The sequence below is a fragment of the Macaca nemestrina genome, chromosome 4 (assembly GCF_043159975.1).
Source record: "Macaca nemestrina isolate mMacNem1 chromosome 4, mMacNem.hap1, whole genome shotgun sequence".
NCBI classification, from domain to species: Eukaryota; Metazoa; Chordata; class Mammalia; order Primates; family Cercopithecidae; genus Macaca; species Macaca nemestrina.
Genome location: NC_092128.1, coordinates 169,723,513 through 169,750,835, shown reverse-complemented (window position 1 = coordinate 169,750,835; position 27,323 = coordinate 169,723,513). Strand labels below are relative to the sequence as shown.

The 27,323-nt window shown below is 35.9% G+C and overlaps 1 long non-coding RNA gene across 2 annotated transcripts; it reads left to right on the top strand.

Annotated features, from left to right (window-relative positions):
* The first annotated feature begins 14,213 nt into the window (after positions 1-14,213).
* LOC139362598 (uncharacterized) lies at positions 14,214-26,937 on the top strand. Of its 2 annotated transcripts, none has more exons than XR_011621767.1 (5): positions 14,214-14,370; positions 18,200-18,317; positions 23,602-23,824; positions 25,014-25,061; positions 26,735-26,937. It is a non-coding gene; the product is annotated as an uncharacterized lncRNA (long non-coding RNA). The 2 variants fall into 2 exon arrangements; XR_011621766.1 differs by lacking the exon at positions 26,735-26,937 and adding an exon at positions 25,951-26,180.
* Positions 26,938-27,323: the final 386 nt, after the last annotated feature.

Below are 27,323 nucleotides of genomic sequence, written 5' to 3'. Positions count from 1 at the left end.
TCTGTTGGGAGCTTCTCTCATCCCATGACCATTAATTCAATTAGCTGGCAGACTTCTGCGGGGTCCTCCTTGAGGTAGGATCAGGCGTGATTTCCCTCCATCACCACTGGATTCTGGGAGTGCACTCAAAGCAGGTCTGGACGCCATTGCTCAAATACTCCCCACCACTCAGTAAGTCAGCTCCAGCGCTGGATAGGGTGAAGGCCTCCCCGCGCGGCCTGGACTGCCTGGCTCCTCAGTGAGAATGGGGGTCACAGATGCAGTCTCTCTCCCTCACGCTGTGGAGACACACAGGTTTTCGTGCCGTTCACGGTGTAAGCCTCTGCTCACCACTTCTTTGAAATGAGTCTGTGGTTTCTCCAGTTTTTCGGTGAGTTTCCTATGCTGTTTCTTGGAAAACGTTCACAGCATGAATTTCTACACAGTATTTTGTCTTTTCGAGTGTCTTTTCAAGGGGAGGCCTGCTAACAATGCCTCCAGTTCACCATCTTAGAAAAAAAAAAAAAATCCAAGCACGATTTTCGGATCAGAGATTTCACCTATGATTGGCAAAAATAGTTCCCAGCTCTTTGTTTCATTTTTCTTCTAGAAGAGTCCACTACGGATCTTAATGAAAGAGGAACAATATACAGCAGCCATAATTTTCTAACCTCACTGATTTCCCAAAAGAAAAAAATACTTATTAATATTAGGATTGTGTGTGCTGGGACTATCAAGGAAATTAAGCAAAGCTATCATAGAGAAGTGTAGTCTGTTCTGCCATGTACATATTTCTGTGACATGGGTGAACTCATATGACATCAGCAGAAAGGGAATGAGGTCATTGAAGATGGAAGGTGTTTTGGTTCATCTACATGTTTTCTCAACAAAGTAAATGTTTTATGCTTTCTCATTGGAACAGCAAAACATAAAATATAGTAACTCATGAACACAGCAAGTCACAGAGGAATTCAGAACCATACACAATGCCCAGTCACCCCACTTGTCTCCATCTGGTCACAAACAGTCTTGGAAGTTCCTTATATGGCCTTTGTTCAATGTGTTCTTATCTCTGTAATTCAGAAACCTGAATTTTTCTTTACAGCCCCTTCTAGCAGTCATATTGCCTTTATGTAAGGGTAGGTTTCTAAAAGTACAATTATTTGTTTGAAATTTAGTATGTTTTGTTAGCTAGGGAAGTTTCTTTTTATTTAGCATTACTATTGTTTTACGTTCTGCTGCTCTTAAGAGACGTACAAAACAATTACTTATTAGGGTGTGAAGTAGGTGAGGAGTGAAATCATATGAAAAATAATACAGAAAGTTTTCTTAAATAAGGAGATATTTGAATGGAAACCAGAGAGATGGAAGGGGATAGCTCTCAGAGGGATGTGATAATAGAGGGGGGCCACTACAGGTGGGAGTATGCTTCACTTCTTGGAGAGGACAGCAAGAGGCCAATGTGGCTGGAGCAATGATGACAGGAGGTTGGTGGAGGGCAGAGACCATGTTCCACTACAGTAGGCAGTATGTTTGCATTTTGCTCAGAGTGAGTTAGGGAGCTAGTGAAAGGAACTGAGCCTAGGAGAGACGTGCTTACCTAACATTTTAATCGAGGCCATTGTAGAAGAGGACTCAATAGAAGACCATTGCCATAATTGCAATAAATGGCAATGGTGGACTGAGCTAGGGTGATTGCTATAGAGGTAATAAAAGAGGTCAACTTCTACAGCTCGAGACAATGAGATGTGCAGATTTATAGATGTGAAGGGAAAAGAAAAAACCATCACGGAGGACTCCAAAAATTTGTATTGTTCTTCTGTTTTGTTTGTTTGTTTTTGTTTTGGATGGGGAGATACTTTGTGCAACATATACGTGTACTGTGTTCTACTTAGAGATCAACAGAAATTAAAATACAAGATTTCTAGTATTATTGAAACCAGTTCCACCTATAGCAAAGTACAAACAATTGCAGATAATATGGTTTCAAAATTATCTGGAAATGTAAAGATAGTTGTTAAAAAAGAGGATATGTAATGTGAAATATTTTCATAAAACTAATTCAAGTACAAAACCATATGCCATATTTACAAAATTATAAAAGAATTTTCTCAAATTATATTGGGAGTTATCAAAGAATATAATTTAATTCTTGAGTTTGGTAATTAGATAACTATAGATGAATGATATTTCTTGAAAACAAACACACACAAAAGTCTTTTCATGGAAAGAGAAGGCACATGAAACCCATAAAGAACGGAAAGCAAAGTAAAAACACAAAATAAGATGACAGAATTCCAATTACATCATTATGGAAACACATTGTTTAAACTTTTCTATTAAAAGACAAATATCTTCAGGATGTGCTTAAAAATAAAATCCAAGGACATGATAAGTAAAAGGAAACTATCTAAATCAAAATGACATTTTTTTTTTCAAAGAAGTACAAAGATTTATCAGGCAAACACAGAGAAAATAGGAACAGAATTGATTTCAGCCAAATTATTTTTAAGATGGAAACACAAAAAATAAAATAAAGAATAATATTTTTGTGAATTGAAAGTACAAGTCACAATAAAATATGTGTCCTGGATAATAAAACATCTACCTATAAATTTAAAACTTTTAAAAAATACAAAGGATAATCAATAGGAGAGCACTATTCTATTTATTTTTAACATCTCTCTCTAGCTAAGGACAGATCAAATATGTAAGAAAAAAAGCCAACCTTTACAAAAACATAAAAGAAGACTCAAATAAAGCAAAAGATACACAAATTTATTTGAGTTTGACTCCAAATCATAACCTGTTTATTTTGTCCTAAAATAACGAGTAGACTTAATGAAATTTCAAGTATTGGCTAATGACTCATAAATTTTTGGAACTTGATAACATGATTCTGAAGTTCATCTGAAGAAATAAATTTGGTAATGAAAAACAGAGAGAAACAAAACTGAAAAACATGGTATAATACAAGAGACTTGTTTAACTTGATTTGTAAATTCACCCTAATCTTACGATTAGAAAACAAAATGGTAGTTGTAGAATTATTGATAAACATATCGATGGATAAAAAAATAGCTCAGAAACAAATCTTAGTAACCTTAACCACAAATTATTACTAGATGATAGTTAGAAGCATAAATCTGTGAGCAGAAAAGGACCATTCAAAACATAGCCCTGAAAAATATTTGGAAAAAATAAATAAATTCAGAGGCTTCTTTTGGACTATTCATCAGCTTAAATTCTAGATACATAAATAGTTAAAACATTTAAATGAAAACTGTAATAGTCAAGGTTCTCCAAAGAAACAGAACCAATACGATATCTATATCTATAATATACCTGTAATTATCAATTTATATAGATACCAATCTATCTCTCTGTATAGATCTATCTGTGTCTCTCTGCCTATCTATGTAGCTATAGAAGTTATAAAAGAGGTCAAATTCTACAGCTCAAGACAATGATATTTGCAGATGAATGTAATATGAAAGAAAAAGAAAAAACCATTCTGGATGACTCCAAAGATTTGTATTGTTCTTCTGGGTTGTTTGTTTGTTTGTTTTTGTTTGGGTGGGAATATATGTGTCGTATAGTAAATAAATCTTATAGTAAATCTCTATCTATCTCCCTATCTCTATCTAGATCTATCTATCTATCTATCTATCTATCTATCTCTATCTAGATCGATCTATCTATCTATGTATCTATCTATGTATCTATCTATCTATCTATCTATCTATCTATCTATCTATCTATCTATCTATCTATCTATCTATCTATCTATATCTGTCCTTAATCACACGATTAAGCAGGCTGAGAAATGACAAGAACTGTAGCCGGCGAGCTGGAGGCCCAGATTATTTGACCCAAATAATCAAACATCCATATTTGATGGATGGCATCTGTGAATGGTAGTCACAAGAAGCAATCTCTTAAAAAACAAAAAGAAGAAGAGCTGATGGTATAGTTCTGTCTAAGTCTGATGCCAAAAGAAGATCCATGTCCCAGCTCAAAAGAAATTGGGCAGAGAGAGAAAACTCTCCCTTACTCAGTTTTTGTGCTCTATTCAGATCCTCAACAAATCAGATGAGACCCATCCATACTGGGGAAGCCAAGCCTCTTTACTCAGTCTACCAATTCAAAAGTTATTCTCATGCAAATGCACCCTGACAGAAACACCCAGAAAAATGTTTAACCAAATATCTAGGTACTCCAGGGCCAAGTCAAGTTGACACAGAAAGTCCACCATCACAAAAACCTTAAGAAGTATTAGTAAATATAAGGATATATTTGGCTGCTCCCTAGATGGGAGAGTATATGTGAACACAGAAACAATGAATGTGATTACACAGCCAAGACACAAACACACACACATATATACACAATACACACACGCAGATAAATGGAATGATTTGATTGGCTTAAAAGCTCTATACCTCCATGTTTCAAGATAATTCTTTTAAAACTATGAAAAAAGTATTTCATTAAATACAAAAGGTATGGGGTTGTGATCTGTTACGTAGAAAAAATTCATACAAATAGATAAAAATAAGTACTCAAGACATTGTCAAAGGACCTGAACAGACAATTGAAAAAAAAATCAACATGTACATAAAGTTCAGAAAAAATACTCAGACTATTAGAAATCAGAGTGCATGTTTTTAAACAAGATTAAAATTCAGGTTCCAAATAGGCCAAGTTTAAAAATAATGTTAGTAAAAATTACAATAATATTAAAAATTGATATGATTGTATGAAAGCCTCTTCAAATCCTTCTGGTGAGATGTAAATCATAATACTCTTTCTTGAAGTTGTGATCATGATTTTCAACCTCAAAATTCATATATTTAAAGTTAAATTCAACCTGTAGTTCCAGCTTAACAGATCTGCTACCTCCATACTTCTCTTCTCAGTATGCTGCAGAAGCAGGGAGCTTCTCCCCACTCCTATTCCACACGTGGCCCATCGGCAGGTTGTGCTCCTGCATCGAAGTCTTTTCACCATCTCCATGCCTCTGCCTCCTCATCACCAGCACCCTAGTCCCAGCTGCCATCTCTCCCACCACTAGGCTTCTGTCTGCCTCTTAAGGGGAAGGCCGCATTCCTTTACAGTGCTCCCTCCAATACATACAACCAGAGTGTTCTTTGTTTCATTTGTGATAATACAAATGAATGTCATTTTTAAAAAAAATTATAAATATAAGGGGTATTAGTGCAGTTTTGTTACATGGATATATTGCATAGTGGTGAAGTCTGGGCTTCTAGCGTAACCATCACCTTAAGAATGGATGTCATTCTTTTGTTCAAACCCTTCTCTGACTATGTAGAGGATAAAACCAAAATCTGCAGACAGATTACCGGACTTGTAGGATCTGGCCCAAGTGTTCCTCTTCATCTAGAAGCTCTCTTCCTCCCCTCTGGCTTCCTTTGAAGTTTCTCCCAAACTTGTTTCAGGACCTTCTTGCTGGCCATTGATTTCACCTCCTGCTTCCAAATGGCCATTTAATTAACCCCTAATCATTCTTTAGATCTTAAAGTCAATGTCACTTTATCTTAAATCCCCCCCAGGCTAGATTGCACTCTCAAAGTACTCTGTACATTCTCCCTTATCACTTTTCATAGAAACCATATCCTTTTCTAACTCTGGGTCTATTTTGCTCACCATTCCCCAAACTCCTAAAACTATGCCTGTGAGATATGATTTTTATTTAATAAATAACCCTCAAAAATCTCAAATTATTGGATATAGATATTTCTACTCCTAGGAATCTGTGCTAAATAAATAATCTGAAGGTTTCACAAAGATTTATATATGAATGTTACATAACTGTGAATGTAGCCAGCAAAGAGGTACACTGTATTTATTGACATAAGAAAAGTTGAATCTCAGATAGTAATAATGGTAATCACCTTTTTTTTCTTTTAAATTGAGATGGAGTCTCATTGTGTCACCCAGGCTGGAGTGCGGTGATGCAATCTCGGCTCACTCCAACCTCTGCCTCCAGGGTTCCAGTGATTCTCCTGGGAGTAGCTGGGATTACAGGCATGCGCCACCACACCCAGTTCATTTTTCTATTTTTAGTAGAGATGGGGTTTCACCATGTTGACCAGTCTGGTCTTGAACTCCTGACCTCAAGTGATCCACCAGCCTTGGTCTCCCGAAGTGCTGGGATTACAGGTGTGAGTCACCATGCCAGGCTGATAATCAACATTCTTTGAAATTTACAATGTGTTTTATGTAAATTAACTCATTTAATCCTAAAAAAGCTACATTATTATAATTTCCATCTTATAGATAAGGAAACAGAGGCAAAGAGAAGTTGAACTGCTTGGTCTAGGTAGGGCAGTTAGCAAGAGGTAGAGCATGGGTTCAAACTCAGGTGCCACTGTGGTTTGGATATGGTTTGTTTGTCCACACCTAATCTCATGTTAAAATTTAATCCCCGGTGTGGTGGGAGGTAGGGCCTAGTGGAGGGTGTTTGGATCAGGGAGCCAGAACTCTCTCGAATGTCTAGGTGCAATCTAACCACAGTGAATGAGTTCTCACTCTGTAGGGATGGCATTTGTTCTCTTGGGAATGGATTAGTTCCCTCCAGAGTGGGTTGCTGTAAAGCTAGGACAGACATCCCTCATCCCCGGCTTTGGTTTCCCTTCACACTTGCCCACTTCCGCTTAGACCTTCTTTGCCATATTTTGATGCAGCATGAAAGCCCTCACCAGAAGCCAAGTGAATGCCAATGCCCTGCTTCTTTTACAGCTTGCAGAACCGCAAGCCAAATAAACTTTCTTTGTAAACTGCCCAGGCTCACATATTCTGTTATAGCAACAGTAAATGGACCAAGACAAGAACCCAACCTCAAGAGCATACGCCTTCTATACTCTTAAGTATTAAGCCGTATTGTGCTGCCAAGTTGTGTACACACACACACACACACACACACACACACACACACAACAATACATAGATACAAAAGTAACCTAACTGGCTATTTTTGTTTTCTTCTTTGTAACTTTATGAATTTTCCATGTTTTCTTCAAAAAAACCACACTATATCATTTTTATAATCATCAAAAAATGTGGTTTTTTAAAAGGTGGGAAAACCCTAATTAGTGTGGTTTTCCTTAAGCGTGAAGACTTTCTCACCAGTGGTTTAAAGATACTGTAAATAGTTTCTGTTGTTATTTAAATTGTTCCCAAAACAGGTAGTTTTCAAAAAGCTGAAGCATTTTTGTAATACGATATAATAAAAGAAAGTTAGTTATATTGGTATTTAGGTGAGGATGGCTTTTCCAAGCATGAAGGTAAATAATTTCAAGATAGATGAATTGGTCAGTTGATTACTAAGAGATTTCATACCTTAACTTCAGTATATAAATTATTTTACAAAGAGATGTATACTATATCTAACTAAGAGTACAAAAATTTAATTTCAAATTCAAACCTATTTGGGTTTCCCACAAATTTTTCCATCTCTCTGTCCCTGTTCACTGAAGAAGATGAATGAATGGAAAACGCTAAGAATTTCGTGTTAGTAACAGTTTGATTTTTTTTTAAGTATACCCTACAACTAGGGGAGATCTGGGAGAATCAAACTCATGGATCCCTAGTAGGCATCAAATCCACATAAACTGAGTATTCCTTTGTGTGTTACATGTGATATTAAGTCCTTTCACGTTAAGTCCTTCCGTTCTGAAGCAATGTAGGGGGCACCAGTAGCCAAACATGAGAATCGAGGAAAAGGCAGGGCTCAAGCCCCACAACAATAGTCCTAAGTATTCACGATTATCTGTGGAACCAAAGAATCCTCCAAAAGCTAAGAGTGAAAGAATAAACTACGAATTTAATTGTAGGCATACAAATAAAGAGTAAAGTCAAGGTGAGATGATGATAGTCCTCTTTATGACAGAAGTTTTGTAGAAATAACTTTCAAAATCTCTTCAATTATCCTTTTCAACTCTCTTCGCTTTTCTTCTGGAAACTGGTATGGTTTGACTCTGTGTTCCCACTCAACAATCTTGTTGAATTGTAATCCTCCAGTGTTGGAGGTGGGGTCTGGTGGGAGGTGATTGGATGATGAGGGTCATTTCTTTTTCTTTTCTTTTTGAGACAGCATCTCGCTCTGTCTGGAGTGCAGTGGCACGATCTTGGCTCACTGCAAGCTCCGCCTCCTGTGTTCACGCCATTCTCTTGCCTCAGCTTCCCGAGTAGCTGGGACTACAGGCGCCCACCACCATGCCCGGCTAATTTTTTGTTTGTTTGCTTGTTTGTTTGTATTTTTAGTAGAGACGGGGTTTCACCGTGTTAGCCAGGATGGTCTCGATCTCCTGACCTCGTGATCCGCCTGCCTGGGCCTCCCAAAGTGCTGGGATTCCAGGCGTGAGCCACCGCGCCCGGCCAATGCGGTTGATTTCTAATGGTTTAACACCACTGCTCTAGTGCTGTCTCGTGGTAAGAGTTCTCACAACATCTGGTTGTTTAAAAGTCTGTAGCACCTCTCCTTTCACTCTCTCTTCCACCTGCTCCAGCCACATAGGACGGGCCAGCTTTCCCTCCACCTTCCACCAGGATTGTAAGTTTCCTGAGGCTTCCCTAACGGTGCTTCCTATGCAGCCTGTGGAATTGTGAGTCAATTAAACCGCTTTTCTCATAAATTACCCAGTCTCAGGTAGTTCTTGAGAGCAACGTGAGGATGGACTAATACAGAAACTGTCAGTGGGGCAGAGGAAGTTTTTCCCTTAGCAGCAGAAAAAAGAATATCCAATAAGTACTGACATCATATAACATATTAAAATGGCACACTGGCCTATTAATGCAGTGGTGTTTATTACCTTGAACCAAAACACATCAATGGAAAGATCCTATCCTCTCAAAATTAGGGTAGATATTTCTAAATTGTATCTTGTTTCAAAAACTAAAGCTGATACTGAAGTAACATAATACGTCTGGAATTTTCTTTAAATTTTTCAAGCAAAAATAGAAAATATGAAGATAGATGAAACCAGATGAGCAAAATGATAATAATTGTTAAAGCCGAGTGATAGAGACTCATACTTCTTTGTCTACTTTTGTATAATGAGACTTTTTTCCTACAATAAAAGGTTAAAAATAAACTGAGGAGAAGTTATGTTTCTTTTGTCTAATTTACAAATCAATGTCAGTATTTGAAGCAATTTAAAATATGACATGTATTAGTGTTCTTTTCTACTCTTGCTTTTTTGAGGAGTATAAATGTGTGTAAAGTACTCACACTTAAAAATACAGAAACACTCTCTAAAACAGGGTTCAGTACAGAGTGCAGGAGGAAATCATTATGTGGTAACTAAAGTAAGAAACAGGAATGAAAGAAGGAAGGAAGGAAGGCAGGAAGGAAGGAAGGAAGGCAGGCAGGCAGGAAGGAAGGAAGGAAGGAAGGAAGGAAGGAAGGAAGGAAGGAAGGAAGGAAGGAAGGCAGGCAGGCAGGCAGGCAGGCAGGCAGGCAGGCAGGAAGGCAGGAAGGCAGGAAGGCAGGAAGGCAGGAAGGCAGGAAGGAAGGAAGGATGGAAGGAAAGACGGAAGGAAGGAAGGCAGGCAGGCATATTTATGCTCTGCAGCAATGTAAAATATAGGTCAATTAAACGGATTCTCTGTTGTAATGGGTTGTGAATTTATCACTTTTCCTACAGAGGTATTATTTAAATATTATCATAGGATACAAAAAATTCAATATTTTATATTACAGTCTCCTGGAACTCCAATTTTCCACCAAGAGGAAGAAAATTACATAGAGAATGAAAAAGAAAAACTACTTTTTGCTTGCATGTACTCAGGATTTAATCTTAAGGACAAGAGATAAATGTATTATGACTACCTGAAGCATATATCAAGGGAAGTTTTTTTTTGAGGAAAGAAATGCTGAGTGAAGAGAAGGGAATTAATATGTAGACCATCAGAGAGATTCTCGGCTCCCAAAGTTGAAGGAAGCAGAGTCCATTGGTAAAGCAGGAAGAGGTCATACTTGGTGTATTAGTTCATTCTCATGCTGCTATGAAAAAAATACCCAAGATTGGGTAATTTATAAAGAAGAGAGGTTTAACTGACTCACAATTCTGCATGGCTGGGGAGGCCTCAAGAAACTTACAATCATTGTGGAAGGCACCTCTTCACAGGGTGGCAGGAGAAAGAATGAATGCCAGCATGGGAAATGCCAGACACATAAAACCATCAGATCTCATGAGAACTCACTCACTATCATGAGAACAGCATGGAGGAAACTGCCTCTATGATCCAATCACTTCCCACTAGGGCCCTCCCACAACACATGGCGATTATGGGAACTACAATTCAAGATGAGATTTGGGTGGGGACACAGCCAGACCATATCATTTGGCAACCTTGAATTGGTAGATGAGGGAGCTCAGCTGAAAGATTAAGGAAATAGGTAAATCTCAAAGATATTTGGTTTCTATCTGAAGCTCTTCACCATATGTATTAGATTAGTTATGTGCACAGTTTCTTCATTTTTTTCTTTAAAGTGGACTAAGAATTTATCAGACCCCTGCTGTATCTTGCATAAAAACAGAGAAATTCTCCAAATAAAGAACACAAATGCTGACCGACTTCTGGCTATGCTGGCATTACAATATTGTTCTAGCTTTTCATTAATTTCAAGTTGTTTTATTCAGTTCTGAATGTTCCAGAACCTTTCACCTTCAGTGGTTTCACCAATGTTATTAACAGGAGTAGAATCAACAGGCTTGGCTTTATCTCTTCTCTTCCCAGAGTATGCCAGAGGTAATAATAAAAACTAACCTAATTCCAAAGGATACTTCGGGGAAAGAAAAGAAAAGCAGGGGTGTACATCATCTTTTGGTTTGATAAACTAATTCCAAATAAATGGAAGTTGGCTGGAGACCTTCATTTGAAACAATAAGGATACATATTCTCAAAGGCTAACCCAAGCCTATGGACAGGATCGTTTGCTCTTAAAGACCCACATAGATGATGATATCTAGTTATCAAACTACAGGATACTCTGGAATATGCTCTATAATACAAAGTCAATTTCTTTTAGAAGTTAGATATTAGTTAAACCTTGTGGTTTTCTAATTAAAATGCCCCAATGACTTCCTTTGACAGTAGTGATAACAGAATATTCTCTTATAGACTTTCAGCATAACTTAAATTTGGCCTTCAAATGTAATATACAACTGTACAAGATTGCTAACAAAATGCAGAATATCCTATTTATCTTTGCTCTCTAGTTTCTTTTCTTTTCTTAAAACAAAGGACATGGGTTATCCACCTAAGGTCATCATAGTGTTGTATTTTTTTTTTTAACATCCATATGCATGTGAGCCATTTAAAAGATTAAAATGTAAACAGAGCTAAATACTTAGAAAAGCTTTTGTTCCTCTACATTTGTAAACATTTCTAAGAAACCTCACTTGGGACTCTCCTAGAAATTGCAGGCACGTTTGAAGCAGTAAAATGCAGTTCTTAGCATGACTGGGAGAAAGGAAAGAGCATCATTTTACAAGTGAAAAAGAAGGTATTATTAACAGTGCAAAATTAGAGAACTGAACACTTTTCTGAGCAATTTTCCTACCCACAAACTGTGGGACCATATCATTAGTTCTTTTTATCAGACCTGACTTTATCAATAACCACACACAAAAAGGTACAATCTAAAATGTGAATAAATGTGAATGTTTGTTGATTATGGAGCATCAATAAAAGTAAAGTTGCTTTAGATTGCTGGATATTACACTTAATTATATTTTGAACCCCCAAAATATAAGAAATGAATACTGGTAAAACAAATGCTTACTAAAACAAATGCTTACTTTTAAGCAATATTTTGACAAAGACTTCTGAAGAATCAAATTGTAGACCCCAAAGGTTTTATGTAGCAAGAGGAATCAATTATACTTTAATAGCATATCTTTAACCAAAACATCCCTTGCAAAGAAGATAGAATCAATTTTAGCAGTATACTTGCCCTCTATCACTTTGAACAAATAAAAAAAGATGTTTAGCTAAGGCTGCCTTTTTTTGAAATACAACCCTTCAAGTAGTATATGTCAAGAAAAAAAGAAAAGCAGAAGCAAAGGAAGGAAAACAACATTTTCTTAAGAAAATTATAATAAGAAAGATAAATATGCAGAGTGGGGAATTAGATTATTCATTCCATTGATATAACAAGAATGAGTAAGAATCAGTAAATATCACTGGGCTACTAGTTTGTATAGGGAACTGTCCTAAGGCCTGAATAAGAGCCCATAGGAAAAAAAAAAAAGAGAGAAAGGAAGGATGCAGAAAGGAAGGAAGAGAGAAGGGAAAGAGGATGGAAAGAAAGGAAGATAAAATGGATAGAAAAAAACTTGCCTCTAGTCTTATAGTATAGCTGGAGAAATAAAATGTACACAAAAGAAAAAATAATTAACAATACAACAAAGTGAGTCCAATGGATTGCATGAATAACATGAGCTCAGGAGTACAGAAGCAAGGTATCACTTCAGGTCAAGGGGTCAAGGAAGTAGTAGGGACATAACATGATATTTTGAGTTGAAAGTAATGAAAATAGGCAGGAGATGTGTTCCAGATATTGGCGAAGAAATAATAGGGACAAAAACGTCTGGTCCATGTGATCCATTCTTGCTCAGCCACACATACTGATGAGTGGCATGTGTAGGTAATACCACCAGGTAATGCTGGGTGGACAGGAAACCCTCCCAGCAGGGAGCAAAAAGTAAAGACGCAGATGGATGCCTCCTGTTTTGCTAGCTTCATCCCTGTTCACTCAACTAGGTAGGTCAACTTAATTTTCCAAAAAGTTGTCTACAGAAATTATTGACTATTTGGATTTATAAATTTTAAAAAATTAAATCCAAGTTACAGAGGCAAGGAATATGACCTTTGAAGAGAAACATGTCCAGATTTGAATATCTAAATTGACCACCCCCTCACCCCAAGTCGAATCACTTTGGACTGCAAGTCATGAACCCAGAGCAGGCAGTTGCTCCAATGGCTCTGGAACTCCTCCTTGGAACTGTCCTCAGAGCCAATTTAGAGAAACAATCTGTCCCATTGCCTCCTAGGCGTGTTTCACTTTTTTGACCAAAAATGGCATCACCCAGATTAGAGACCCACCTTAGTCATGGTATTTGGCTGCAAGGGACTTTGGTGGCATCTGAAACAAAATCCTCCTTCAAAGAGAGATTTGCCACCACAGGAGATAGTCGAAGAATGAGCTGCAGGCTCTGACGTTAATTCCAAGGTATCCATTTCAGAAATATTTAAGGTATGACAGCATTCTTAGGAAAGGTGTATGTACTTCCGAAATGACAGCCTTAAAAGGGACAGAGTGCTTTCGAATGTGGGTTTTGGTTTCTCTCTTGAAAAAGATTCAGTCATATTGAAATGTTGTTGACATAGCTACTGAACATGGATAATTCGAATCAGGCTGCTTGGATTCGAATCCCAGCTCTTCCATTTCCTTGCCTTACTCTTAATTTGCCTTACCTTGATTTTCCATCTATAAAATGGGAATGATGAAAACAGTATGTACTTCTTTCAGTTGGTACAATTATCCCACTCATAATACATGCAAAGTGTTTAAACTAGTATCTGATATATAGTAAGCACTCCTAATCCTAACACAGTGGTAGATATTTATGTAACGGTTTAGATTATCATATGAAGACAGCAAAGTGCTTAATGGTGTACATACTTTGTTCTGTTGGCAAAGAACTTTGGCATCAGCCTTGTTATTTGTTACATAAGACTGTCTCTGCCATGTTTGATTGTACTTTCCTTCAAAGAACCATTTGCATTTCTGGACAACACTCTCCATACTGACTGGTGTATTTCAACTTGAAATTAAAATTTGCCATAAGATGCATTTTTGGTTCTACTAAATGAATATAACTATACAGGCAGAGAGAGTGTACTGAGAGAATGCGTAACATACACGCATATCACTGTACCTGTGCTAGGAGGAAACGGGTGTAACTTATAATAATTATAGTTTATGATAACTATCGTATGTCTGATTAAAGCCCCAAAAAGCCCAGAGTCCCTTAAATCTATGCATAAAGTCATACTTCTCCCCTCCCCAACTAGTGCTCCTTAAGCTCTTCATAGTACACCCACAATCTCCTCAAAATCTTAGCTCATAATGAGACAATGAGTCTTTGTTTGCTCTGTCTGCCATTTCAGTTTCCCAGCATGAAGCCCTTGCTATGCTTTCATGCTATACTTTAGCACATTAAAAATGAATGGGCAAACATTTCTTCAATCCTTTCTGCTTACAGTCTTTAAGTTTGAAGTCCGGGATCTTTTATAAACCAAGTATATGACCTTGAGCAAGTCATTTAATATTTCTAGGTCTGTTATTTCTTCAACAAGGTAAGATAATTGAGTTATTTTAATTTTATGGCCAAATAACACAAATTCAACAAGCCAAAAGCCATGTGTAATTCATTATATCCTGGTATCGGACTTTAAGTTACAGAGATGCACACAAAGGCGGATATCACACCATGATAGCCAAGGCAATTTCCTTTAAAACATTATTTTTTTTTCAAATTCCCCCCATTATACTGTCATTTTAATTGTTTACTAAAAAAAGAAATATATTTGATTTAAATTGCCTTTATTTAGCAGAGAATCACTTGAAGGCTTTCACTTTGAACTCTATAATTTTCATGTGCTAAGGCCTCCAGCAGACACACATTTCCTATAAAAGTGTTCACCCGGATTTTATACTCTTGTGCTGTGTCTCTATAAGTGGGTTTTATGATTCTTAATAATAAAGCCACATCTTTTTCTTTTATAGCTCTCCCTCCTGTCGAGCTCCTAGAATTGTAGTCTAGACATAGTAGAAACTCAATAAAAGTTTTACTCATTGACAAACATCTGGGCTTTCTGCAAAGAACAACCATGGCTTAAGCATTTACTAGTTACCATGGCTCAAGTAGCTGTGGAGGGAAATTTATGCCCTTGCTGCTACTGAAGTTGACATGTCTGTACTTATAAATTTCTCTGGGAACTGGCAAATTACCTTTTTGCATTTCTGGTTCATCTTTTATACAAATGAGGAGCTACCTTAAAAGATTACTCTAAACTGAATGAGATATTATATATAAAACTTCTGGCACACGGGGTAAATAAACATGCTACTGAGATGTTAATATCCGGAGCACAAGGCTGACTATAGTCGTCTTCTGGATGATTCAGTGCTCTCAACCCCGCTCTGATTTAGGGACACACGACTCAGTTACTTTAGAAGGTATCTTGGTAAAAAGAACGGATCTGAGTTCAGTTGGCCTTCGGAAGCTTCTAGAAGCTGACAGGTTTATCAGCTGCAACAAAAGCTTAGGCAAGCTAGGGTTAATTATGTCCTGGACAGTATTCCAAAAATAACAAGCAACAAGTAATGTGAGGGGTACATTCCATCATAAAGTAAAAAAAAACCTGTTTTCCTGAAGCACTGAATTAAGAGGAAAAAATTATAGATACATATAAACATATTTTACATGTAAAATAGTATATATAATAGACATAAATATCTATTTTATATAAATATATAATTATTTATAATGTATATATTTTCTCTATTTTATATAAAATACATATATCCATTACATAATATACACAATAATATATAGTATTTTATATAGAATTATATATACTTATATGCACTTAAATATAAGTATATAATGATATATCATTTATAATATATAACAATACATTTATATATAAACATATAATATATGCTATTTATAATGTATATATGTATATTTATATATTATTATATTACTACATATTAAAAATATGCATTATGTTATTTATATGTTATAGTGAGTATATATAGTAATATACAATAAAATAATAAATTTTTATATAATTTAATTTTGACATATAATTATACAATATAGAATACATAATCATGTAATTATATGTAATACAAAATTACATAATTTTGTATTACTATATTATATAACATAATTACATTATTAATTATATAATTATATTAATTTATAATTATTTAGTATATAATTATATTTTACCATAACATTAAATAAAATTATTAAAATATAATTTTATATTTTTTCTATTTTATATTAAAAATAGAAACTATATAAAAATATATATATTCATATATATGTTTCTATTAAATGTAACTAATTCCCAACTTCATGAAAATGCTTTTGGAGACTTTTTTTATTATAATTAATAAGAGTTTTTTGATGGGGTGATGGCTATCCTAGATGACCAAGGTTCTACACACTACTTATACTGTCTAGGCTCTTGAAGCAAAAATTTCATGTTCCCCTTTCCTTGGTTCACATTTCAGAATAAATTAGAAAATAAGTAGCATACACTTTTGATCAATAAGTTTAATGATAGAAAGTCAGAGCTTCTAAAAATAACAATTATGACCATATAATTTTTATTATGTTATTTTATTACACATATATAAAATTATGGCTATAATAAAGAGCAAGCTTATAGGTGGTTTAAAAAAAGTTTACAAGAAATGACCCCAAATAAATTTCCCATTTTTTTTTATACAAAGAAACATTTGTTATTTATATTTGTTTGTGTGTATAAAAAGTATTGGGAGTTTTTAAAAGGTGTTTTTAAATGATGGTACTTGTTTTAAAGGGAAATGTACAATAAAGTTTTAAACTTTGGAAAAAGAAAGGTACTAGAGCTTGTTTTGATTTATAATGATTTTTTAAATGTATTGTTATTCCTACGGTGGTTGTTCCTTTTGGCAATATTGCTATCAGATCGTCCACAAGAGCAGTGCAATATTTTAGCTTTCTCTGAAAAAATATATTTGTGTGTATATATATGTATTTGTGTGTGTATATGTATGTATCTACACACACATATACATATATATGTACATACACAAATATACATATGTATGTATGTACATACACATTTATGGATGTACATATATACATATGTATGTATATATACACAGAAACATAGATATACACAATACACACACATATATACACACACACACAAATATATACTCTCTCACACACACACACAGACACACACACATACACACAATATCAATTGAGACCTCTAGTGGAGCTAAGTGGGAACTGTCCCACTCACAGCTTGAATGTTTTCACTTCATCAAACAATAATAAATTCTCTTCTAGAAAATGTAGAGGTTTCAGTAATTTTAAAAGCCTGCCTATTTATCTTGCATACATGTATTAACTTTTCCTTATATTTTAGATCAAATACCTAATCATTAAAATGATTATATGCAAAATTTAAAAACCAGTTGCTATGACTACAAATGCTTTAAGACTCTAACATACCGTTTGAAGTATGAAAATTGTAACAGCATTTGGGTGGAAAGCTCTTTTATCCCCTAGTGAAATGACTCACTGTGATTTTGTACGCTGGATATGGAATGCACGTTGGGAGTCTGGTATCCTGTTAACGATGATGATGCAGAGACTAAAAATACTTGACATTTATATGTTGTTTGACATACTGGGAAATGAAAGCAATGTTGAAGTACTGTATCACTGTCCCAATCCCAAACAAAATGGCAAACGCTGCAATGTACTCTCAGTAACAGGAGACCAGCTTGAAAATGAGAAATGGCTAAAGAAAAGTTCTACAAAATATTAATAATGGGACTGTGAACAGAAACTAATGGTCGATACAGATTTTAACAGCTGCATGTGAGCTAGCTGAAGAAATAACTGGCTCAAATGTTTTTTCGTGTACTTTAATTTATGGTTTTATTTATTTGCATTGTGCAAAGAAAAACAAATTCAGTTTGTAAAGAAAGTCCCTAAAGTATCATTTATAGATAACTCTGGCTGGAGATTATCCAAGAGAACATGAGACTTTTCAGCTTGGTAAACACAGTGTTCAGATGAAACAGCTCTGAATTTAAGTAGAAAAAATGCTCAAAAGATAAGGTTTTGACATCATTCATATGCCAGTAATTCAAATGAGGTAATATTGTTTCCAAGTCACACATAAACATAAAGTCAAAAACACTTACCTAACACGTATACATTGACTACAAACTCAAGGTAAAGTTCAGAAACACATGGGACAGACCTTCTACTGAACAAGATCCCAGTATGTTTTCATTAATTCACTTTTTTTAAATGTTTATTCATTATCTCTCTAGAAAGGGCTTTTTGTTTTGTTTTGTTTATTTGTTTGTTTTTTGTCTTGACAGGGTCTCACTCTGCTGCCAAGACTGGCATGCTTTGGCATGCTTTCGGCTCACTGCATCCTCAACCTTTCAGGCTCAAACTATCCTCCTGCCTCGGCCTCCCAAGTAGCTAGGACTACAGGTGCACACATGCCTGACTTTTTTTTTTTTTTTTTTTTTTTTTGTAGAGACGGGGTTTCACCATTTTGTCCAGGTTGGTCTTGAATTCTAGACTCAGGCTATCCCCCAATCTCAGCCTCCCAAAGTGCTGGGATTACAGTTGTAAGCCACTGTACTTGGCCTATATGGAGCTTTTGATTTACTTTTGAGGGAAAGGTGAGACAAATAAAAGAGTGTATGTCTGTACATTTACATTTACCTTTGGGAAGTCAACTTCCCATATAAAATTACTGAACAACAAGATGTGGCATTACATGCTTTCCTAACAACATGACGAGTTACAGATAAAACAGGCAATAGATTAAACACAGAGTACTGTAGACCAGGATGCTTGAGAAATCTGTGCAGGAAAAGGAATTTAAGCTATGATCTAAACAATGGGTGGGATTGGGATAGGCTGAGAATGGCATTCCTCCAAGTATGGCAGAAATTGGAACAAAATCTTAGAGGTAGAAGGAAGCTTAGGACAGAGTTTTAGTTCAGGGAAATTATGGGAAAAAAAGGTAAAGGAATGACCCATTAAAACATTTTGGACTTCAGACAAAATGGAGATAACTATAAGTAATAAAGATTCCATAAAAACCTGATGGCTACAAAGGACGGTGCTGGTGATGCCAGGAAGGAAGTTAGCTCTAAATTGAGGCTTCAGATACTGCCGAAGTATTTACTTGGTGATTGGTAAACACTGACTTCCCTCTGAGTGCTATGATAGATGGTATTGGTAATAGGTAGGATATTACCAAATAAATCTTGACCCAAGCTTAAGGAAAATGTAATCCAACTGTCAAGGCAAAATTTATGCTAAAAAAATTGGAAACACACAAAAATAATTTATGAGTAGACTGAAATCTGCTTAACAACTAAGATAAATGAGAAGTTAGCCAATAATAACCCAAACCAAATGAGGTTACAAAATTTAAGCTTTGTACAACACCCCTCCACTTCTCTTTTTTTAAGAAGTGCATTATTGTGATGGTTAATTTTATGTGAAACTTGGCTACACCACAGTACCAAAACATTTGGTCAAACTCACTGTGGATGTTGCTGTGAAGGTATTCTTTAGATGAGATTAACATTTAAATCAGACTTTAAGTAAAGCACATTATCCTCCATTACATGGGTGGGCCTCATCCGATTAGTTGAGGGTCTTAAGAAAAAGACTTAACCTCCCTGAGGAAGAGGGATTTCTGCCTGTAGACCGCCTCTGGACTCAAATGCAACATCAACTTCCCCTTGGGTCTCCAACCTGATGTCCTATCCTGCAAATATGGGACTTGCCAGCCCCACAAATATGTGAACTAATCCTTAAGATAAATTTATCTCCCGCTTTCTCTCTCTCTCTCTCTCTCTCTCTCTCTCTCTGTGTCTCTCTCTCCCCACACACACATACTCACCCTATTGATTCTGTTTCTCTGGAGAACCCTGAGTAGTTCACAATTGTGAACGAGATTGTTAGAGAGAATGTTGTGATAGACAAAAGCAGCAAACAAATCCTCACATGTGGGAAACTTCGTGTGTTTTGCTGAACTTTTTTTGTTTTGGCTTCTTTCCCTCAGAATGGAAAAATTATTTCAAAGCACGTTCAGAAATGAAGTTAATTAGAGGTGAAAACCAGTGAGACAATGGTTTTTGACTCTAATGCTGTAATGAAGGCAGTGGTGGATTGGCCTAGAGTCAAACGATGCATATCAAGCACTGACATAATATGGATGAAGTGCAACCATTAGGAAAACAGTAAATTTACATAATTTTTAATGTCACTAAATAATACATTCACCTGTAGGCTGCTCCTCCTTCAAATTGTTTTCAATCTCAGTGCTTCCTTAAACAATTCCTTAAAAATTTCTTTTCAAATTTCAACATCAACTCATCATATGATCCAGCAATTCACTTCTGGATATATTCCAGAAAGAATTGAAAGCAAAGATTCGAACAGATATTTGTACATCCATGTTCACAGCAGCATTGTTCATAACAGGCAAAAGGTGGAAACAGCCCAAATATTTATCATTGGATGGATAAACAAAATGTTGTATATAGGATATTATTCAGCCACAGAAAGAAATAAAATTCTGACATATGCTACAACATCCTCAAGACATTAAGCTAAGTGAAATAAAGCAGAGAGACAAAGGTCAAATATTGTCTGATTTTACATTTGAGGTAAAATTCATAGAGATAAAGTGGAATTGGGGTTACCCAACCCATGGAGAAGGAGGGAATACGGTGTTATTATTTAATGGATACAGAGTCTCTATTTGGAATGATGACAAAGATCTGGAGACGAATGATGGTGATGGTTCTACTTCAAGGTGAATGTAGCTAATGTCACTTAAGAATAGTTAAAATGGTAAATTTCATATTATGTATATTTTACCACAATAAAGAAAAACCCTCTTCTCTGGACAGGCAAGTCAGCCTGAAAAGAGGACACCAAGGAAAATTTAGAAAGAGAAAGATAATTAGATTGAGGCTGATATTGGAAGGAGATAAAGAAATCTGGCTGAATGTAAGCTCAAGGGTCTCAAGACAATGATAGCGTCTATATTCCTGAGCCAGGAACAATCAGATGAGCCAAAGTATACATTGTAGTGAGTAGCATAAACTCTTCAGAGGACACACCCCCACACAAAACACACAAAATTTTCCATTTAAATCTTTACTTATGAATTACAGTGGTGATTGCAAACAATCCTTCTAGATTTGCTCTGGAAATAACCATATGATTATAATTGAAAAACATTTACTGATCTCTATCTGAATCCAGAAAAGGCATGAGCTATATGGGTTTCTCATTTGTCTACTTTTCTCACAGCATACAAATAAATTTACTATATTGTAGTCATTTTCTAAAACTTCCTAGCTAGAGTTTTAATTTATTAGATATATTCAAAATGCAAATTTTCAGAGCCACCAGTTATAACAAGACACGTTGGCTACCTAATGTAATATCAGTCAGTTGCTTTCAACACAAATTTCAGGTCCTTATGACGGTTTCTTTCGTTTTGGTTTGGTTTTTTGGTTGTGAAGCTTGGGAGATTTAGTGGAGGTACATTATCGATTATAATCCAAGGGACATAATTTGCATTTTTAGCAACAGAAACTATTTCCATTCCTACCAAATTTCTACGAGTTCACTTCTACCTCTATAGAGCTGGAAAAAAGCCTAGTTAAAGATGAAGGCACACATCACCATAGCTCCACATAATCTCCAAAGGCTCTTGCATTTCATTGAAAGGATATTTAATCATCTGTTTTATCCATTGTGAAATCTTCCACAATTTTGCTCAAGTCTCAAAGTACAGTTATTATTGATTTAGCCAAAAGTGCCCATCTTGGTCTTCTAATATTTTAGTGGTTAAAATGGTAACATTATACAATCATATTGAAGGAATAGAAGAAAGGAGACAAGGTGTACATCGGCTGATGGCTTATTTCTGCATCCTCTTAATCTCAACTTCCTTGTTTCTATATAAAATGACACTGACTTTCCTGACATATTCTTTATTTCAGACCAAGACAGCATTTTAGAAAAAGTATGCCCACTATAGCACAGCCCAATATATGCAGGGATAAGACGAGAATTCCAACAGATTAACTTACAGATGGTTGTTAGGCTGTATAGATGATCTTATCTCCAGCCCTGCCCAGAAACAAACAGGAGACCATTGTGGAGCTCCCAACTCAGCTGTTCAGGACTTAAGATGAACTCTGTAGCAGCCAAGTCCTACATAAACAGGCCTTTCTGGGTGGTCATCCTGGCAGTGTGAAGTATGATTCATTGAAGTGGAGAGTATTTGAGATGACAGAGGCACAGATGACCCCTACAAGGTTCAAATTAGAGAGAGTCCAGGAGCAATAATGAATCCAAAGAGAAACTGAAGCTGACTATTATTTTGTCCAAAGTCAAACGACTCTCTCAGCAGGGAGCACAGCACATTCTCAACCCATCTCTTCCTTTTGCCCATCAACAAACACGTCTTTATTTTATTATGCTTGACATCAAACCAGATTTCCTCATTCAAATCCCTGTTATATTCAGGCTCCATGGCCAGAATTAGCATGCAGTGTTTGTCTTATTTATTCCTGACTCTTTCACTGGGAACTAAAATATTTGGATTACATTACCCATGACAATGAGAGTTCTGATGGTAAAAACATGATCGCATTCTGTTGCCAAGCAAATCAGATATGATTTGCATGCCAAGCATAAAAATTTGCTAAAGTGTTGGTATTTTTAAGTTTTCCTCACACATGTACTTTTCAAAAAATCTCATCTTATCCTCATAAGAAGACCTAAGATAATTAAAGCAGGTATAATCATCATATTTGATTTAAAAGATGAAGCTGACTCACAGCAAATTCAAATTTAGTTTTCTTATACAGGATTGTGGTGATGACTACTTGGGCAAAAATCACATATGCACATCACAGGGGCTAGAGGTACATTCAGACACCAAAACTTTCTCACAATTTATATGAATAATGAGTGCCAAGCATAGCCTGGGAAAATAGATAGTCAGCCAGATGTTTTCAACACAAATTTCATGTTCTTGCAATGCTTTATTTTCATTTGATTTTTTTTTTTGGTGTGTAGTTTGGGAGTTTTCGTGGGGGTGGCTTTGACCTTGAACACAAAGGTAAGTGAAAATGAAGGGTAATTTATACAGCATAAAATAGCAATGATTAATTGGTTGACTTTCCACCATATTTTATCCTTATACAGAGCCTATAAAAGGAAGAATAGTCTGTGAACATCTGAAGAACACATGTGAATAGTGGAGAAAATACTTTCATTCCTAATATTTCTCACAGAAAATTCCTTATGACAGATACAAAATATCATTATTAGAAACTATCAATTTAAATATAATAACAACCGCTAGATCTAGTAAATATTTCTTGTTGACCTGTCTCAAATTTTGTCATCATGGGACACAGGAGCAAAAACAAAATCAGGTGTCTTTATTACTCATCAACTTTACATCATTGTGTGAGCAAGTAACCTCAGTACCTTGAATGCTGAAGCATCAGGTGAAGGAGTGCTACTGCTCCTATGTGTATTTTAAACTTGTTAGGAAATGAAAGTGGTTAAAAGTAAGTTTGTTTTCCAAATTAAAAAGCATAAATTTAACCATGTAATACATCCAGCGAAAAAAAAAATTATACAAAGTTTTTTTTTTTTTTTTTTTTTTTTTTTTTTACTTTTGACTTTTGAACTAAGTCAAACTTTGACTTTTCAACAGGGTTGTAGGTAGCAATGATCAGTTCAGCTCCTAAATGATTAAGGCTGAAGCGACACCTTCCTTAGAGCAAAGCTGATGACAAATTAATTCCAAGCAGTTTTTACATCACGTGAAAAATGCACTGTTGTAACATTCCTCTATGTTTTAAAATCTGGAGATTAACGAATGTTTTGAAAACAGATTTGGAAAGGCAAAGCAAGCTCATGAAGACATCATCATCTAGGTAAGTTCAAGCAAACTTTGTTTCAGGGTAGACAATGTATTTATCCATCCTATTTTGACTGCCTCAAAGGGAATATTGAAAAAAAATATGAAAAAAAAATTCTAGTCAAAGAAGAAATTTTAACCAAGCCATATTAGAATTCTGCAGGATCTGTGTGAGGTAAGAGTATTGTCTACCACCAAATCAGGAATTGATGGTCCATCCAAACACATAAAATCCCTTTGGTGATGAAAGTAAAATCCCCAGACAATCTGATTCTTTTTTTCCAAAGTGAGCCTCCACCCTAAATTTCCAACTATAATACTTAATTTGGCAAGGGGACAGTAGCATAAAATGCATTTTGCTCATGAATTATATTTTTCCCTGTTCTTCATGACATTTATGCATGCCAAATATAAATGACTGCACATGGGTTAAGTAACAAAGGTGTCTTTCCTTTCCAGTAGCACACATTTTATTAATAAGGATTTGACCCAATCATCAGAGTGAAGGAAAAAAAATTAAACTGTCTTCTGGAAATAAATAGCATGATCCATCTGAGGCAAATTATCTATGTTAAAGTACCAGTTTCTCTCAGCCTTTCAGAAAGTTACTCGCTCAAAAAGGAAAGTAATTTCTTGGAGGAAATCATTTACCTCAGGTGGAAAAGGGGCAAAGGTGTAGCTCTTGACCTAGCAAAGTCTTTAACCCAGGCTTGGGAACTCAGTATTGAATGGATCCCAACAATCCAATACTAAAGTCAAATTGTAAGGGCTAGAGCATGTCTTGCACTATTTCAAGGCTCTGCTGATTTTGAAAGGGCTCTTTAAGAGGCTGTCTCAAAACCCATGTGCTCACAAAACTCAATATTGGCATCGTATACCAGTTCCCATAGATTCTCCGATGTTTCTGGAGGTAACTGCATACAGAAATTAGACAGTTTGTTCAGCAGTATTTATTGGTAGGGTAATTTTGAAAAAGTATTATCTCGTTTGTTGTTATTCCAGACACAAATTCTTCTCAAGTAGCTTCCCTTGTTCCCAGAAAGCTGAAAATCCCATTCACGCACAGAGATGGGGCACTTTTGAATGTTGTGTTCATAACGACCATTTTTCTACTTCCATTCAGTTTGCTCATCGTACATATTTTTAACTTCAATTTAGATTCTCACGCATCCATTAAACACTAACTCTAAGGCATTCATTTCCAGCATTGATCGCCACAGGTTGCTTCATCGGTATCCTGCGGGTGGCATGAGGTATGATGGTGCTCTGGCTTCTACCTTCCTTCTTCTTCCATATGAACTCCTGGTTTGGGTTCCACAACACTAGCAGATTTTTTCCCACCCCAATCAGAATTCCTTCTGGGACTTCAAATCCAGGTTTGGGCATAGGAGGAGTAACAAAGAAATATTTTCCCATTGAAATATCCCCTAGTGAGACCTCGCTAGACGGGCTTGAAGAGGGTTTTCTATCTAAGTATCCCATCAATTTTCTTCTCCATGTAGAGTGGCATAAACAGGTCTAAAAAAGTAAACTATGACATTCTCTGTAAGTGAATATCCTGTATGTCAGGCTCATACTTTCAAGAGGATAAATATATTGATTTAACATAAGAAGTGGAGAGCTGGTATGTAAATGCAAGTGTGCATAAAACCTGGAATTTGAATAATAAAACCAGTTTGAATTTTGACAACCTGACATATGGATAGTAAGATCAGTTTGAATTCTGACAACCTGAAATATGAATAGGTGGGGATGGCTGTGGATAGGGTTAAGATGAAGACAGATATACTGAAATTAGCATGTATTACCTTTTGTCTAGTAATATTACCTCTGGTCTAGTAATGCCAGCTTGGCAGCCTAAACCGAATTTATCCATTGATTTAAATAAATCAGAGGGTGTCAAGTATCTATGCAAAGCTTGCATAAGAACTCCATAAGATTTTTAAAAAGTCATCCACAAATAAAATGCAAAACATATGAGGTTGGCCTGATGAAAATATCCCAATAACTGAAGGGAGGGTAAATTTGAATATAGCACATCTCAGGTAGGGTCCTTTTCCCAGCAGTAAGCCATTTTGCTTGAGCTCTATGGAGTAGAACACAATAGAAATGAAAAGGACTTTTCCAATCAAATTCTCCTAGGAATGGAGAGCACAAAGGAGGAAGATATGACCCATGGAACTCAAAGCTGAGAGGTGATACAGACCACGTCTACAGTATGACTTCACCACAAGGACTTCAGTAACTCTAATTTCCATTAGACGGGTTATGGATTTGAGTGCAGTGAGACAGCTTCTGCAGAGAGTGGCTTTTTTTTACAGGATAGTCTCGCCTACGACAGCAGCAACAGGAAACAATACAGTAGCGTTAACAGTGGCTTTTAGATATATCGATGCCTCCACTCTGATTACCGTATGAAGCCAGTTCAGGCAGAAAGAAAATACGGGCACATATAGTATCTATCAGAACTGAGTTTATGAGTACTCAAAAGACATCCTCTGGGGACTTCCAGAAATATTTAGGAGGCACGATGAAGGTTTCTGTAGGTCTGGAAGACCATGAGGAAAGGGAAGAGTCAAAGAAACAAACACTCAGGGTGACTTACTGTGACTCATATTCTTGCTTCAAAACCTGTGTGGTCTGAGGAAACACGTGTTATATCCATAAAGAACTGTCTATTTGTTGGTCAGAAGCATACGTGACAAATATTGTGAGTTAGTTCATTTTCAACCACTGTTCCAAATTCATTTACTCCTCTTTACCAACATTTAAAATAAAATTTTCATTCTCCCCTGCTGCTAGGGGTTGACCGTATAAAATGGTTTTGGCCAATGAGACACACAGAATTCTTAAATAAGAATGGTAAAACATTGTGAGAAAAAAACTTTGGCATTTTACACTTGCCAAAACTATTCTTTCTGCCTAGAATGAGAACGTGATGGCTGGAGTTGCTGTAGCTATTTTGTGGCCATGAGATTAAACGCAGTAGAAGGTAACTGAGGGAGCCTGGTTCCGTGATGTCTCCGTTGACACCTGCAAGAACCCTTGACTGTCAGCTTCTGGATTTTTTGACATCTCAGAAAATCTTTTACTTCTTTAAGCCACTACTTTGGTTTTTCTCTTAATTTGTAGCCTATTTGATTCTAAATTGATGTTTGGAAAATATTCCACTATTCTAAATAAGCTGTCCCCCTGTTCCTCAACTGACGGAAATTTAGATTTCCTGTTTTGCAATTTGTTGATTCATTTGTTGATTCATCCTGTTGGTACAGAGCAAAGATCAAATGCTCATTCATTACTTTGGGTGCTAATTTGAAACACAGAACACTATATTTGCATTTAATTGCCTTTTAATTATTTCATTTTTATGGAAGGACTATAGAAGTATGGATACAATATCTTAATATGTTAACTGACTTGGCCATTGATAAATGCTAGTTTTCATCCCTTATCTAGGTTATAAATTAAAAAATCAAAATTCAACGGCTTTAGAGATTTTGTTAGAAATGTTTTAA